At 45.0% G+C, this 17,705-nt stretch overlaps 1 protein-coding gene across 1 annotated transcript in view; it reads right to left on the reverse strand.

The window, feature by feature from the left end:
- The window catches only part of TRPC6 (transient receptor potential cation channel subfamily C member 6), a 251,147-nt gene that overhangs the window by 8,577 nt on the left and 224,865 nt on the right, over positions 1-17,705 (reverse strand). The gene's annotated exons all lie outside the window — the stretch shown is intronic.

A 17,705-nucleotide genomic window follows, 5' to 3' on the forward strand; every position in this document is an offset into this window, starting at 1 on the left:
CCCTTAAATCTGAGAGTCATATTGCACAAAATAGTTAACAAATAAAATTCCCCACGTCTACTTTACATCTGCACAATTTTGGAAACATAATTTTTTTTTGTTAGGACGTTATAAGGGTTAAAAGTTGACCAGCGATTTCTCATTTTTACAACAAAATTTGCTAAACTGTTTATTTCAGGGACCACCTCACACTTTAAGTGACTTTGAGGGGCCCATATGACAGAAAATACCAAAAAATTACACCATTCTAAAAACTGCACCCATCAAGGTACTCAAAACCACATTCAAGAAGTTTATTAACCCTTCAGGTGCTTCACAGGAATTTTTGGAATGTGAAAGAAAAAAATAAACATTTACTTTTCTTTCACAAAAATTTTCTTTAGTGGGGGAAATCTACTGTTTGGGCGCATGGCAGGGCTTGGAAGGGAAGGAGCGCCATTTCACTTTTTGAATGTAAAATTTTCTGGCATTATTAGCAGTCGCCATGTTGCGTTTGAAGAGCTCCTGATGTGCTTAAACAGCGGAAACCCCCAACAAGTGACACCATTTTTGAAGCTAAACCCCTTATGAAACTCATCTAGATGTGTATTGAGCACCTTGAGCCCATTGGTGCTTCATAGAAGTTTATAACGTAGAGCCGTGGAAATAAAAAAATCACATTTTTCCTAGGTAAATCTTTTTTAGCTCAAATTTTGCATTTTCATAAGGGTAAAAGGTGGAATTAATCCATACAATTTGTTGTGCAATTTCTCCTGAGTGTGCAGATACCCAATATGTGGAGGAAAACTGTTTGGGCGGACCGCCGGGCTTGGAAGGGAAGGAGCGCTATTTGACTTTTTGACTGTAAAATATGCTGGAATAATTAGCGGTTGCCATGTCGCGTTTGTAGAGCCCCTGATGTGCCTAAACAGTGGAAACCCACCACAAGTGACACCATTTTGGAAACTAGACCCTTATGGAACTTATTTAGATGTGCATTAAGCACCCTGAACCCACAAGGTTCTTCACAGAAGCTGATAACGTATAGCCGTGAAAATGTAAAAAAAAATCACATTTTTCCCAAATAACTCTTTTTTAGCTCTATAATTTGTATTTTCACAAGGGCAAAAGGAGAAAATGGACCCCAAACTTCGTTGTGCAATTTCTTCTGAGTTCACCGAAACCCCATATGTGGTCAAAAACTACTTTTGAGGCACAGTGCAAAGCTCAGAAGGGAAGAAGTGCAATATTACAGTGCAGATTTTGCTGCACTTGTTTGAGGGTGCTATGTTACAATGGCAGAGCCCCTGAGGTGCCAGAACAGCAGAACCCCCCATAAGGGACCCCATTTTGGAAATGATAACTCTTTGGGAATTTATTTACAGATGTATTGAAGATTTCAACTCCAGAAACAGGCAGATCAGGATCTGACAGGCAGGGAAGGAGGCATGCCGGCACCTGCTCTCAGAAGGTGCTCACAAGCCACCTTCCCTGCAAGACCCGGAAGAACCCTGTGGCCATCTTGGAGCCAGGGGAATCCATGGACACCATCAGGACAACGCGAGCGAATGTCGGGAAGGGGTTAATGCCTTGGGTTTAATGTGACTCGGCATTTATACAACCCGATTATTGGATTTATTTCCTATCGTCATGCCGTGGAGTTGTTGTTCTTTGATCTGTTACCTCTAGTAAACCTTTTTAAATCCTCCTTCACCACCATTCTTTACATTTCTCCCCAGGTTTTCACTTGCGCAAATCTACTACACTTTTTCACACACCCATTCGACAAACCTGTGGTTATTGCCTAGATTTGCAGCATTGTAAAACTGCAATAAGCATCAGCACTGCTGAACCACACACAACAAAAAATATATATTGTAATTTTTAACATTTAAAAAAAATACAAAAAGGAAAATGGGTTGATGCAAAAGTTTGGGCACCCTTGGAGATTTGTGTGCTCAGATTACTTTGACCAAGGTTTCAAAGGTTTTCAAGGTTTCCTGCTCTAACTCCCCTGGGAGCCAGCCCTAGTTGGGAAAGGGTTAATCATCTGGCACTGTCCATCACCACCTAACTCCCAGGGACCCTCATCAGTGCCCGGCCATACCAGGCTGAACATTCCAACTGGCATCACGAACCTTTTTATTAATATTACTAGATGGAGGCCTGATGCTATCGCATCGGGAGGGCGGTAATGTCGCGATGGGGGCAGGCTTTGCAGCGTTGAGTATCTCTCCCCCATGTGCTCACCCACCTATCCACTCTCTCTTTCCCCATGTGCTGACTTCTCCCGTCTGTGCTCTCTTCTTTGACCTGTCTACCTCATGTGCTATCCCCCTTGTCTGCTGTCTCTCTCCTTTCTGTGCTGTGTTCTCCCCTCATGTGCTGTCCCGTTTGAGCTGTCTCCCCCCTGTGCTCTGTCTCTCACCCCTGTGCGCTTTCTCTCTCCCCCATCTGCTGTCTTCTCCTCTCATTTCATCTCTTCTTTGACCTGTGTACCCCATGTGCTCTCGTACACGGTCAGACACAGACAATTTTTAAAATGAACTTTCGTTTGTGGCAAAACCCCTTTAATGTGACTGGCTTCCTCTGCCTGTAGACACGTCGCGCATCTGTCGCCATGATCAGCCGAATGATTCACTACGCCTGTATGGAATTCGTACTCCGTAACGTTCAAGGAAGATAGCCCAACCATCCAGGACCTTTAGTGAGTTACAGAGACAGCAGCAAAGACAACAGCAGTGACATCAGTAGTGGGAACTGGAGCTGAAAGGAATAACACGGCAGTACAGACGTGCAGGTCGCTCACCATTTGGCAGCTTATAGCATGGGCAGATGCCCTCAGATCCAGCGCGAAACAGCTGTGGGAACTACCAAGCAAAGTAAGCCTGGACAGGGAGGACGCTGAGGAACCGTATGATACGGTCCATCCCAGGCACGTGCTGTGTGACAGGGAGAAGAGTGAAGGGAAAGTGGAAGACGTGTACTGGAAATGGATGTGCTGTGTCCTGAAGTCAGTAAAGTTGTTCAGTTAAAAGTTGCAATGGACTGTATCTCAATTCATGCGAAACCGATTACAGAAAGTTTCCAGCAACGCAGAGAAGACCCTGACGGCACAGTGAGAGAAGACATAGGTGTGCTGAGTAATGAGAACTGTATTCATGTGATGGGAGACCAGGGCACGACTACGCATATGCTCTTGGCCATGACTATGGCCCTGGCCCACCCTCACAATAGAACTAGAGGATTGGAGAAGACAGTGGGTGGATGTGTGGTGGGGATAGGGTCTTCATGAACGGCTAGGTTGAAGACACAGACAGAAGTGAGGGAGATCTGGTTCCATAGGCAGTGATACAACAGTGAAATCCATAGGCGGTGTCAGCCTCATTCCATGAAACAAGGAAGAGTTGGAGTACCAGAGGACTTCTAAGCATCATCCTGCCTGGTTAGGTGGACATGCTGACTGGTGGCCGTGCATGTGCAGGGCCCTCTCCATTCACTCTTATGAGAGCTGTGCAAGAAGAAGAGTTGAGAATTCTATTCTTGATCCTGAGCATCAAAACATGAGGATGACCCTACAAATCCAATTTCATTGATGTACATTTGTTTTTGCCAGGAAATTAGTGTTAATTATAATTGATGTTGCAGGGCACTGAAATATTGGCGTCAGTCTCCAAATATTAATTTTGCATCTCCTTCCTCTCTGTCTGTAATTTCCTACACACTAGACAGCTTTTTTTTTGCAGACTGCAATATTTACAGTTGGCATGCAAGCAACAAAAGGGGACATCGAAGAAATTGTCATCTTCCTGATCTTCCATCAGTTTCTAATAATATAAGTTACAAAAGTTTCATACAGATGTGTCTTTCCTTACCTTTCCTCTTGGCTCAACATTTCTTGAGATGACCAGCTTTGAAAAAAATAATTTTATGATATTCATTCGGGAGATGTTTATGCTGTATGTGACTATGTGCTCGCCCAGTGAACGTGATGCACGTTTCAGCATGTTGCATTGAATTGGTATTGTGAGAAATTAGGAGTACTTAATGAAATTTGTGGAAAAGTAAGGGAGGCCACATCTGTATAGTTGAAAGATACTAAAATGTTTAAGTAGCAACAACGGGGTTACTGTTATGATCCGGTGGTAGGATCTCAAAACTGACCTGACACATATAACCAGAATATTAGGACAAGTTCTGGGGATGTGGAAGCTATACTGACCACAATCCTGATCCTTTCCACACACACTAAAGGCAGCCGTGGAGCGTTACCTAAAAACCTAGACGCCTCTTCACAGCCTGAGAAACTGACTACCCCTAGAGAGAAAGCAAAGACCTCACTTGCCTCAGAGAAATAACCCCAAAGTTTTAGATAGCCCCCCACAAATAATAACGGTGAGTTAAGGGGAAACACAAACGTAGAAATGAAACAGGTTTAGCAAATGAGGCCCGCTAACACTAGATAGACAGAAAATAGATAGGAATCTGTGCGGTCAGTACAAAACTATCAAAAATTAACCACGCAGAGAATACAAGAACCCCCACACCGACTCACGATGTGAGGGGTGCTCTCTGCACCCCAGAACTAACCAGCAAGCAAAAAATCACATAAAAGCAAGCTGGACTGAACTCATCATATACTGAGAAACGTTTTCAAGGAAATAATGAGCAAAATGAACAAGCAAACTTAGCTTCTCCAGCAGGAGACAGGTCACAAGGAATATCCAGGAGAGCTCAGAATCAGGACTGAATACACCGACAGCAGGCAACAAGTGAAGGTCCAGGTGAGTTAAATAGGAACAGCATAGCAGGAAATGAAGCAACTGAGCCCAGCCACAGACCAGCCATATCGCTAAAGGCCACCAGAGGGAGCCCAAGAACAAACTCACACAGTACCACTCATGACCACAGGAGGGAGCCCGAGGACGGAATTCACAACAGTACCCCCCCCCTTGAGGAGGGGTCACCGAACCCTCACCAGAGCTCCCAGGCCGATCAGGACGAGCCGAATGAAAGGCACGAACCAAATCGGCCGCATGGACATCGGAGGCGACAACCCAGGAATTATCCTCCTGGCCATAGCCCTTCCATTTAACTAAGTACTGAAGCTTCAGTCTCGAAATACGAGAATCCAAGATCTTCTCCACCACATACTCCAACTCCCCCTCGACCAAGACCGGAGCAGGAGGATCAACAGAAGGGACCACAGGCACCACATATCTCCGCAACAACGACCTATGGAACACATTATGAATGGCAAACGATGTTGGGAGGTCCAAACGAAATGACACAGGGTTGAGGATTTCCAAAATCTTATAAGGACCGATGAAACGAGGCTTGAACTTAGGAGAGGAGACCTTCATCGGGACATAACGAGAAGACAACCATACCAAATCCCCCACACGAAGTCGGGGACCCACACAGCGACGGCGGTTAGCAAAGAGCTGAGCCTTCTCTTGGGACAACGTCAAATTGTCCACCACATGGTTCCAAATCTGCTGCAACCTATCCACCACAGAATCCACCCCAGGACAGTCAGAGAGCTCAACCTGACCCGAGGAAAAACGAGGATGAAAACCAGAATTGCAAAAGAAAGGTGAAACCAAAGTAGCAGAACTAGCCCGATTATTGAGGGCGAACTCAGCCAATGGCAAAAAAGTCACCCAATCATCCTGATCAGCAGAAGCAAAACATCTCAAATAAGTTTCCAAGGTCTGATTAGTTCGTTCGGTTTGGCCATTCGTCTGAGGATGGAAGGCCGACGAAAAAGACAATTCAATGCCCATCTTAGCACAAAAGGACCGCCAAAATCTGGACACAAACTGGGATCCTCTGTCAGACACAATGTTCTCCGGAACACCATGTAAACGAACCACATTCTGAAAAAACAGTGGCACCAAATCGGAGGAGGAAGGCAGCTTAGGCAAGGGTACCAAATGGACCATTTTAGAAAAATGATCACAAACCACCCAGATGACAGACATCCTCTGAGAGACAGGAAGATCCGAAATAAAATCCATGGAAATATGCGTCCAAGGCCTCTTCGGGACAGGCAAAGGCAAAAGCAATCCACTGGCACGAGAACAGCAAGGCTTGGCCCGAGCACAAATCCCACAGGACTGCACAAAGGAACGCACATCCCGCGACAAGGAAGGCCACCAAAAGGACCTCGCCACCAAATCCCTGGTACCAAAAATCCCAGGATGACCCGCCAACACCGAAGAATGAACCTCGGAAATAACTCTACTGGTCCATCTGTCCGGGACAAACAGTCTCTCCGGTGGACAACGGTCAGGTCTATTGGCCTGAAACTCCTGCAACACCCGTCGCTGATCAGGAGAGATGGCAGACAAAATCACCCCCTCTTTGAGGACACCAGTCGGTTCAGAAACTTCCGAGGAGTCAGGTACAAAACTCCTAGAAAGGGCATCAGCCTTCACATTTTTCGAACCCGGAAGATATGAAACCACGAAATCGAAACGAGAGAAAAACAGCGACCATCGAGCCTGTCTCGGATTCAACCGTTTGGCAGACTCGAGATAAGTCAAATTCTTGTGATCCGTCAAGACCACCACACAATGCTTGGCTCCCTCAAGCCAATGTCGCCACTCCTCAAGTGCCCACTTCATTGCCAACAACTCTCGATTACCAACATCATAATTCCGCTCGGCAGGCGAAAACTTTCTTGAAAAGAAAGCACATGGTCTCATCACAGAGCCATCAGAGCTTCTCTTCGACAAGACAGCCCCTGCTCCAATCTCAGAAGCATCAACCTCGACCTGAAAGGGAAGAGAGACATCGGGCTGGCGCAAGACAGGAGCCGAAGAAAACCGACGTTTCAGCTCCTGAAAGGCCTCCACGGCCGCAGGAGACCAATTCGTCACATCAGAACCCTTCTTGGTCAAATCCGTCAAAGGCTTAACCACACTAGAAAAATTAGTGATGAAGCGACGGTAAAAATTAGCAAAACCCAAGAACTTCTGAAGACTCTTCACAGATGTAGGTTGAGTCCAGTCATGAATAGCCTGGACCTTGACTGGATCCATCTCAATAGTAGAAGGAGAAAAAATAAAGCCCAAAAAGGAAACCTTCTGGACTCCAAAGAGACCTTTAGAGCCCTTCACAAACAAGGCATTGGCACGCAGGACCTGAAATACCATCCTGACCTGCTTCACATGAGACTCCCAATCATCAGAAAAGACCAAAATATCATCCAGGTACACAATCATAAATCTATCCAGATACTCTCGGAAGATGTCATGCATGAAGGACTGAAACACAGAGGGGGCATTAGAAAGCCCAAAAGGCATCACCAAGTACTCAAAATGGCCTTCGGGCGTATTAAATGCTGTTTTCCATTCATCGCCCTGCTTTATGCGCACAAGATTATACGCTCCTCGAAGATCTATCTTGGTGAACCAACTGGCCCCCCTAATCCGGGCAAACAGATCGGACAACAGTGGCAAGGGGTACTGAAATTTGACCGTGATGTTATTTAGAAGGCGATAATCTATACAGGGTCTCAGAGAACCATCCTTCTTGGCCACAAAAAAGAACCCCGCACCCAAAGGGGACGAGGACGGGTGAATATGCCCCTTCTCCAAGGACTCCTTTATATAACTCCGCATAGCGGCATGTTCTGGTACAGATAAATTAAAAAGTCGTCCCTTAGGGAACTTACTACCAGGAATCAGATTTATAGCACAATCACAATCCCTCTGAGGAGGTAGGGCACTGGATTTGGGCTCATCAAATACATCCTGGTAGTCTGACAAAAATTCAGGGACTTCAGAAGGAGTAGAAGAAGCAATTGACACCAAAGGAGCATCGCCATGAATTCCCTGGCAACCCCAGCTTGACACAGACATTGCTTTCCAATCCAGGACTGGATTATGAGCCTGCAGCCATGGCAGACCCAACACGACAACATCATGTAAATTATGTAGCACAAGAAAGTGAATCACCTCCTGATGTGCAGGAGCCATGCACATGGTTACTTGAGTCCAGTACTGAGGTTTATTCTTGGCCAATGGCGTAGCATCAATTCCCTTTAGTGGGATAGGAAATTGTAAAGGCTCCAAGATAAAACCACAGCGCCTGGCAAATGACAAATCCATCAAATTCAGGGCAGCACCTGAATTCACAAAAGCCATAACTGAGTAGGATGACAGAGAGCAAATCAAAGTAACAGACAAAATGAATTTAGGTTGTACAGTACCAATGGTGACAGACTTGGCGAATCTTTTTGTGCGCTTAGAACACTCTGAGATAACATGAGCAGAATCACCACAGTAAAAGCACAACCCATTCTGACGTCTGTGGTTTTGCCGTTCAATTCTGGTCAGAATCCTGTCGCATTGCATAGGCTCAGGTTTCTGCTCAGAAAATACCACCAGATGGTGTACAAGTTTGCGCTCCCGCAAACGCCGATCAATCTGAATGGCCAAAGACATTGACTCATTCAGACCCGCAGGCGTGGGGAACCCCACCATAACATCTTTAAGGGCTTCAGAAAGACCCTTTCTGAAAACCGCCGCCAGTGCGCACTCATTCCATCGAGTGAGCACAGACCACTTCCTAAACTTCTGACAGTAAACCTCTGCTTCATCCTGATTCTGAGAGAGAGCCAGCAAAACATTCTCTGCTTGGTCTACCAGATTTGGTTCCTCATAAAGCAATCCAAGCACCAGAAAAAACGCATCCACATTCAGCAATGCAGGATCTCCTGGCGCCAGAGAGAATGCCCAATCTTGAGGGTCACCACGTAACAAAGAAATAACAATTTTAACTTGCTGAACAGAGTCACCAGAAGAGCGAGGTCTCAGAGAAAGGAATAACTTACAATTATTCTTAAAGTTCAAAAACCTAGATCTATCTCCGGAGAACAGCTCAGGAATTGGTATTTTAGGCTCTGACATAGGACTGCGGACTACATAATCCTGAATGCCCTGTACCCTTGCAGTGAGATGATCCAAACTAGAAGACAGACTCTGAATGTCCATATCTGCAGCTGAATTCAGAACCACCCAGAGATTAAGGGGAGGAGAGAGGCTAAACACAGTGCAGAGGAAAAAAAAAAATGACCTCAGGATTTCTCTTCTCCCTCTTCTGCTGCATTAACACTTTGTGGCCTGCTGTACTGTTTTGATCCGGTGGTAGGATCTCAAAACTGACCTGACACATATAACCAGAATATTAGGACAAGTTCTGGGGATGTGGAAGCTATACTGACCGCAATCCTGATCCTATCCACACACACAAAAGGCAGCCGTGGAGCGTTACCTAAAAACCTAGACGCCTCTTCACAGCCTGAGAAACTGACTACCCCTAGAGAGAAAGCAAAGACCTCACTTGCCTCAGAGAAATAACCCCAAAGTTTTAGATAGCCCCCCACAAATAATAACAGCGAGTTAAGGGGAAATACAAACGTAGAAATGAAACAGGTTTAGCAAATGAGGCCCGCTAACACTAGATAGACAGAAAATAGATAGGAATCTGTGCGGTCAGTACAAAACTATCAAAAATTAACCACGCAGAGAATACAAGAACCCCCACACCGACTCACGATGTGAGGGGTGCTCTCTGCACCCCAGAACTAACCAGCAAGCGAAAAATCACATAAAAGCAAGCTGGACTGAACTCATCATATACTGAGAAACGTTTTCAAGGAAATAATGAGCAAAATGAACAAGCAAACTTAGCTTCTCCAGCAGGAGACAGGTCACAAGGAATATCCAGGAGAGCTCAGAATCAGGACTGAATACACCGACAGCAGGCAACAAGTGAAGGTCCAGGTGAGCTAAATAGGAAAGCCTAGCAGGAAATGAAGCAGCTGAGCCCAGCCACAGACCAGCCATATCGCTAAAGGCCACCAGAGGGAGCCCAAGAACAAACTCACACAGTACCACTCATGACCACAGGAGGGAGCCCGAGAACGGAATTCACAACAGGTTACATAGGAAGGAGGGGGCCCCACATCGATGATCTTAGTAGGTCCTACATTATGGTGACACATTTTATCACGAAGGACAAAAGTATCTGCACATTTTTGCTCTCCTCAATACCAAAGGATGAAAACAAAACAGAAACAAAGGAATATTTGAAGGTAGCATGGCACCAGTGTATTCTGAAGTCAAAGCGCAATGCAAAATATAAGATAGAAGTAATGTCCCTGTGAGCACGAATCCGGACCTAAGTGAAAATAAATGGACAGAGAAGTGAAGGAAAAGTGAGGGAAAACACATATTTCCTTGAAGCAATAGATGATCTATGCATCCACCACACCCGACGCGCGTTTTGCATTGAAATACTTCATCCAGGGGTGTGGTGGGCGCCCGGATCATCTATTGCTTCAAGGTAATATGTGTGTTTTCCTTTGTAGACTAGGTCTATGATATGTACTTAATGGACAAGGCTGACATTTATTGGCCATGATGCATATTGGCATCACAATGCCAGTTCTTCTTGTGTCTAGGTCACATATCTGACATTATGCACATGCATTTATTGCCCTTCACTTTATACCTGTTTACTTGTGGTTACATGAACTATATGAATTTGACATGATATGTACTATATCCTGTATGCTATCTTAGTCCTTCGTACTATTCCCCTGACTGCAGTATATATTACAGCTACAGGATTTTTACATTTTTTTTCATTTTTTTTTACACATATTTATATATTTGTATTTTTATACATGCGCATTACCTACCATCCAGGTTTTCCCATCCATTTCTGTTTGTGGTGTTTTTCTGTTTCTTCAAAAACACACTATTATATTTTGTTATTGTTTTTACTGTTGTAATAAAGCTTATTGGCCTTTCCTATGGGATTTTTTGGTCTTTCTCTTCGGTGTTCTCATAATCAGTATATTTACTATATACTATAAGTTCTTAGCAACATAAAAAAATACGAAAGTTCCAGATAATCTCTTTAAGAATAATCAAATGGTATATAGTAAACATATGTTAAATATGTATAACTATTGAACTCAGGTACATGGTATTTATTGTACTATTGATGCTAACATCAGTATTGATCTGAGCTGCTCATAGATGATGGACGTCCCGATGGTTGCTGGTAACCTTTCTGAACACTAATCACTGTCATTGTGCGATAAACCGTATCTTATTCAATATCCTCATTAAATACATAGCTTTTGTATTCATCACATCTCACATTACGGTGCAGATATCAGCCTAGTAACAGATAACGGCGGCTGACAGATATCATCCTCTCTTTAGCTATGTGGACAAGATTTAACAGACTTTTCAATGGGAAATTAATAATTTATTGGGTAGCTAGGAGAACATTCAGATTTCACGCTATGGCAGAATTGGAAACAAATATCTTATATCCAATGGTGTATGCATCATAGAGGCTGTCCTTGAAAAGGGAACACTAACTCAGGTCATCCTTTTCTCTAAGGGGATTGCCAAGTTTTGTTGGAATCCCCTCCCTCCACTTACAGCTGATAAGGGTGTCCAAACTTCCCAACAAGACAAACAAATGAATACATACTGTAGAAGATAGACTTTAAGAAAGGGGTTAATTAAAAAGAAGCAAAAAAACGCCAAAAAAAGGAACAAATGCAATAATGAATCAGGGCTAATAACTCTGTACCGATATATGGCACCACACAGAGGTACAACGTGACCGTACAACTGTCTCCGTCCAACTCAGAGCTTGTGCAATATGTCTATGAGGTCTTACATGCGAGTTTGAGAATTAGTATTTGTGCAGTTGCAAGATAAAAGATTCTCAGCTATAAACTAGAAAAAAAAAATTAAAAAAAACCCTCAAACATAAACTCCTGAGACTGATACTTTAGTTCAGTTATAAAGAACAAAGTGCTCAGCGTGACCCCAGCCAGCCCGGCACATGGAGAGCAGCAATCACATCCATTTCCTTTTTGTGAGCAGAGATATGATCCCTCGAACCTAAAAGCAGGATCAGATTGTACCAAATCTCTAAGCCGTGATGGTCTGTGAACACAAGAGCCTCTGATTTTCATTACACTGCAGAGAAGAAACACAGCTGGACCGCTGCATGGTGATCAGACCTCAGAGGTTCTCCAAGCAGGCGACTCATTTCCTTTGGCCAACGCTGGTGTAAAGTTCAGCGTGGAGACAAGTCAAGTAATTACGGTCATTGTGTTCTGTGGAGAGATGTTCTATAGAGATAAGAATGGACTGGAAATGATTTCATCTGTAATCGCAATGTGGTTATTATATAGGGGGAATAAAAAGGCTCCGAACCATGTGTGAACGCTTTTCAAGGCTTTGTCCGCAACGCGAAGGTCTATAGGGCATAGCAAGAGCTGGGTAGAGTGCAACAAAAGGGGGATTAATGTAATTTAAAAAAAAAACTTTATCTGGGAAGTGATATTTTTTATAATGGTATACAGAGGCAATAGTAACCTCAAAAATCCCATGTCGATCTTACACTGCTGGTCCCCCGGCTTCTTCCTCTTTTTGCTCCAATGATGTGACTACTGGTGCCAATCACTGGCAGCAGCAGGTATCGGCTATAGCCAGTGATTGGGTGAAGAGGTCACTTGTCCCTGAGTCAGAAACTTTCCACTACAGCAGAAGACAGAGGTCTCTATAGGGTTGGTAATAGAGCTGCAGGAGACGATTAAGGTGAGAGTTGTATCTTTTTTACATTTCAGCCAATTTTGAGCACTTGAAGGAGTCCATCAGCACAAAATGAATATTCAAACCAAGCACAGGCGGTGAACCGATGGGTGAAGTAGCGTAGCTACCGGGGGGCAGAGAATGCAGTTGCTCCAGCCTCCACTGTCAGAGCAGCTCACCTGAAGCTACGCTACCCTTAACAGATCACAGTGAATAGCACGACAATACAGTTAGGCCCAGCGGTCGAGCAGGAAGACACGATCCCTCTACACTACTGTTTCTCCATTCAGTAGACTGCAGGCTGCTTTAAGCCTTGGGTCTACAGAGTCTACAGAATAGCCGAGGAGCCAACACACACGCACGACATGAGAGTCCCGGTGTGGTGAGGTTATTGCACTGCGCTTGGGTCTCTGACGTTCTGAGCGTGCGTCGGCGCTATGACTGTGCATTACCTTGACACTGGACTTGTCAGTATCCTGGTTTAGGTAAGTATATAAATATATTTTTTAAACTTGTGGTGTGATGTGTGGGGCCATGATAAACAATGGGGGACCCTTATACACAGTGTGGAGAACCCTGAATCAGTGTGGGGGCCCTCATACATTTTAGGTACTAATGCATGGACCATTATACAGCTTGTGGACTAATGCAGGGGTCATTATACAGCTTGTGGACTAATGTAGGGGCCATTAAACAGCTTAGGGACTAATGCTGCGACATACAGTTTGGAGACTAATGTTGGACCATTATACAGCTTGGGGACTAATGTGGGGGCCATTAATCATCTTGTGGACTAATGCAGGGGCCATTATACAGCCTGGAGACTAATGTAGGGGGCATTATACAGCTTGTGGACTAATGTGGGGGCCATTATAAAGCTTGGAGATGAATACAGGGGCCATTTTACAGCTTGTGGACTAATGCAGGGCCATTATAAACCTTGGAGACTAATGTGGGGGCCATTATACAGCTTGGAGACTAATGTGGGAGCCATTGTACAGCTTGGAGACTAATGTGGGGGCCATTATACAGCTTGGAGACTAATGTGGGGGCCATTGTACAGCTTGGGGACTAATACAGGGGTCATACAGCTTGGGGACTAATGTCAGGGCCATTATACAGCTGGGGGACAAATGTACAGGCCATTATACATCTTGGAGACTAACATGGGGGCCATTATACAGCTTGGAGACTAATGTAAGGGCCATTATACAGCTTGGAGACTAATGTGGGGGCCATTAAACAGCTGAGGGACTGATGTAGGGGCCATTATACAGCTTGAGGACTAATGCGGGCGCCATTATACTGCTTGGAGACTAATGTGGGGGCCATTATACAGATTTGGGACTAATATGGGGTCATTATACAGCTTGGAGACTAATGTGAGGGCCATTATACAGCTTGAGGACTAATATGGGAGCCATTATACAGCCTGTGGACTAATGCAGAGGCCATTATACAGATTCTGGACTAATTTGGGGGCCATTATACAGCGTGTGGACTAATGCAGGGGCCATTATACAGCTTGTGAACAAATGTGGGGGCCATTATACAGCTTGGGGACTAATGAGGGGGCCATTATACAGCTTGGGAACTAATACAAGGGTCATTATACAGCTTGGGGACTAATGTGGGGGCCATTATACAGCTTGGAGACTAATGTGGAGGCCATTATACAGCTTGGGAACTAATGAAGGGGCCATTATACAGCTTGTGGACTAATGTAGGGACAATTATACAGCTTGGGGACTAATGTGAGGTACATTATACAGCTTGAGGACTAGTGCTGGGGCCACTATACAGCTTGTGGACTAATGCTGGGGTCATTATACAGCTAGGAGACTAATGTGGGGTCATTATAAAGCTTGGGACTAATACAGGGGCCATTACACAGCTTGTGGACTAATGCTGGGGCCATTATACAGCTTGTGGACTAATGCGGGGGCCATTAAATAGCTGGGGGACTGACGTAGGGACCATTAAACAGCTGGGGGACTAATGCAGGGAACAATATACAGCTTGTTGGCAAATGCAAGGGCCATTATACAGTTTTTGGATTAATAAGGAGGCCATTATACAGCTTGGGAACTAATGTGTGGGCCAATATACAGCTGGATGACTAATGTAAGGACAATTATACAGCTTGGGGACTAATGTAGGGGCCATTATACAGCTTGGAGACTAATGTGGGGGCCATTACACAGCTTGGGGAGTAATGTGAGGGCCATTTTACAGCTTGTGGACAAATGCGGGGGCCATTATACAGCTTGTGGACTAATGGGGGGCCATTAAACAGCTGGGGGACTGATGTAGGGGCCATTATATAGCTTGCGGACTAATGCTGAGGCCATTATACAGCTTGGGGACTAATGTCGGGACAATTATACATCTTGGGGACTAATGTAGGGGACATTACACAGCTTGGAGACTAATGCGGGGGCCAATATACCGCTTGGGGACTAATGTAGGGGCAATTATACAGCTTGGAGACTAATGTAGGGGCCATTATACAGTTGGAGACTAATGTGGGGGCCATTATACAGCTTGAGGACTAATGTAGGGGCCATTATACAGCTTGTAGACTAATGTGAGGGTCATTATACAGCTTGAGGACTAATGTAGGGGCCATTATACAGCTTGTAGACTAATGTGAGGGTCATTATACAGCTTGGAGACTAATGTGGGGGCCATTATACAGCTGGGGACTAATGTGGGGGCCTTTATACAGCTTGGAGACTAATGCCGGGCCATTATACAGCTTGGGGACTAATGCTGGGGCCATTATACAGCTTGTGGACTAATGCAGGGTTATGATTATACCGCTGAGAGACTAATGTAAGGGCAACCATACAGATGTGCACAAATGAAAGGGCCATTGTACTGCTTGAGGACTAATATAGGGGTCATTATACAGCTTGGGGACTAATGTGGGGCCACTATACAGCTGGGGTACTAATGTAGGGGCCATTATACAGCTTGGAGACTAACACGGGGGCCATTATACAGCTTGGAGACTAATGTAGGGGCCATTATACAGCTTGGGGACTAATACGGGGGACATTATACAGCTTGTGGACTAAAGTAGGGGCCATTATACAGCTGGAGGACTAATTCTGTGCTGTGACCATTATACAGATTGTGGACTAATGCGGGGGGCATTATACAGCTTGTGGATTAACGCGGGGGCAGTTATACAGCTTGTGGACTAATGTAGGGGTCATTATACAGCTGGAGGACTAATGCTGTGACCATTATACAGCTTGTGGACTAATGCAGGGGCCATTATACAGCTTGTGGACTAATGTGGGGGCCGTTATACAGCTTGTGGACTAATGCAGGGGCCATTATACAGCTTGTGGACTAATTCAGGGGCCACTGTATAGCTTGTAGACTAATACAGGGGCCATTGTACAGCTTGCGGACTAATGTGGGGGCCATTATGCAGTTTGAAGTCTAATGCAGGGGCCCTTATACAGCTTGGGGACTAATGCAGAGGGGCACTTGTAAAGGGCATTAACATTTTCTAAGGTGCAGTTTTAACACCTACAGGGCACAAAGAAGTCATTATTGCTATGTAAAGAGCATATTGGTGGGCATAATTATGTGGGGCAGTTAGCGGAGCCATTATTGTACCAGACAGCAGGTGCAGTTAAAGGGACACATATGGCAGCAGCTGCTTAGCATTGAGGTGTCACGGGTTTACTGCAACAGAGAGGTGCTAGAAGACCACAGAGTCTAATTTCCCACTCTTTTGCACGGATTAGAAGTAGCTCATTATCATATTAAAATTGTGCAGGTTTCTGCTAGCAGTGCATGGGTTTATCTGTCCAGTTGAGAGATCTAGAGCTTTCCTCTGTTGATGATCTCAGCTGTTTAGTGTTGGCCTCTCCCCTCTCCTATATATACTGGACTCTGGCAATCAGGGATTGCCTGTGTTTGTTTCTTGCTGCCTGGTACTGGAGCTGGAATAGTTGGTTGTTTGATGAGGCATTTGGAGTGTTTATCTAAAGACTGTTGCTTGGTTATTCGGTTGTCTGCCTTTCCTTATCCTCTCCTATTTGTTTTTATCCTTACTTCACTCTCTGGTGTTCCATTCTGTTTTTGTGAGTTTTTGTGTGATTGGTATTTTCCTTTATCCCTGAAAGTATTTCCTTGTTACTCTGGTTTGTGAATTGTCATACACTTCTACTACCCACTTCACTGGGTGGGGAAGGGAACAGATTAAAGGGTTTGGCCACTACTAGGACAACCCCCTTTTGATCAGAGTGTTTGGCCCTGATAAAATAATAAAGCCTATACTCCACTCCCGTGCCTGCGCCGTTCCCACGGTGTCAGCAGTCACTCTCCCTGGGCTCTCGCCCAGTGTTGTGACACCGACGTCCAAATCAATGTTGGCGTCACTGTCCTCGCCTTCGGACAAATCAATCATGAAGAGGAAGTCAGAGCTGCAGCTGATCCTCTTTAAGTTCGAACGCGGGAACAGTGATGCCAGCGCTGATTGGTTGCCAGCAACACGTATCACAATACAGCGTGAGAGCACCATAGAGAGTGATTGCCGACACCACGGGAACTGCGCTGGCACGGAATGTGAGTATAAGCTTTATTATTTTATTAGGGCTAAGCGAGGGGTAGGAGAAGAACTTGTCCAAATAGTGGACAACTTTTTTAAGGGCGGATTCAGGAGCTCAGCTTGGTATGTGTCCCCGGCATCTTCACCATTAGAAGTAATCCGGGCAGCAGGGATAGCTAGAGTGCCCCTAGCGCTAGGGACAGGAATGGAGCCCTTGGCCCCCGGATATCCAACAACAGAGTTGTGACATTGGGTTATAGGAGGATGAGGAGTTTGTGCAGGTTGGGAATAGATGTGGATGGTGCTGGAAATGTGAAAAGTAAGGTTTGTCTTTGCTGTAATCTCTGCAGACGAGTTGTGGCTGGAGAAGTCGTCATGTTGGTCTGGGCCAGATGAAAAGGATGGAAAAAGTGAACAATTTAGTAAGAAAGAACATCAGTTGTAAGTCACAATCTGTTACTGTACTGTAATCTCTTACATGCTCTGCGGGACTGACATCTACCACTCTATGGTCACCA

The sequence above is a fragment of the Ranitomeya variabilis genome, chromosome 3 (assembly GCF_051348905.1).
Source record: "Ranitomeya variabilis isolate aRanVar5 chromosome 3, aRanVar5.hap1, whole genome shotgun sequence".
NCBI classification, from domain to species: domain Eukaryota; kingdom Metazoa; phylum Chordata; class Amphibia; order Anura; family Dendrobatidae; genus Ranitomeya; species Ranitomeya variabilis.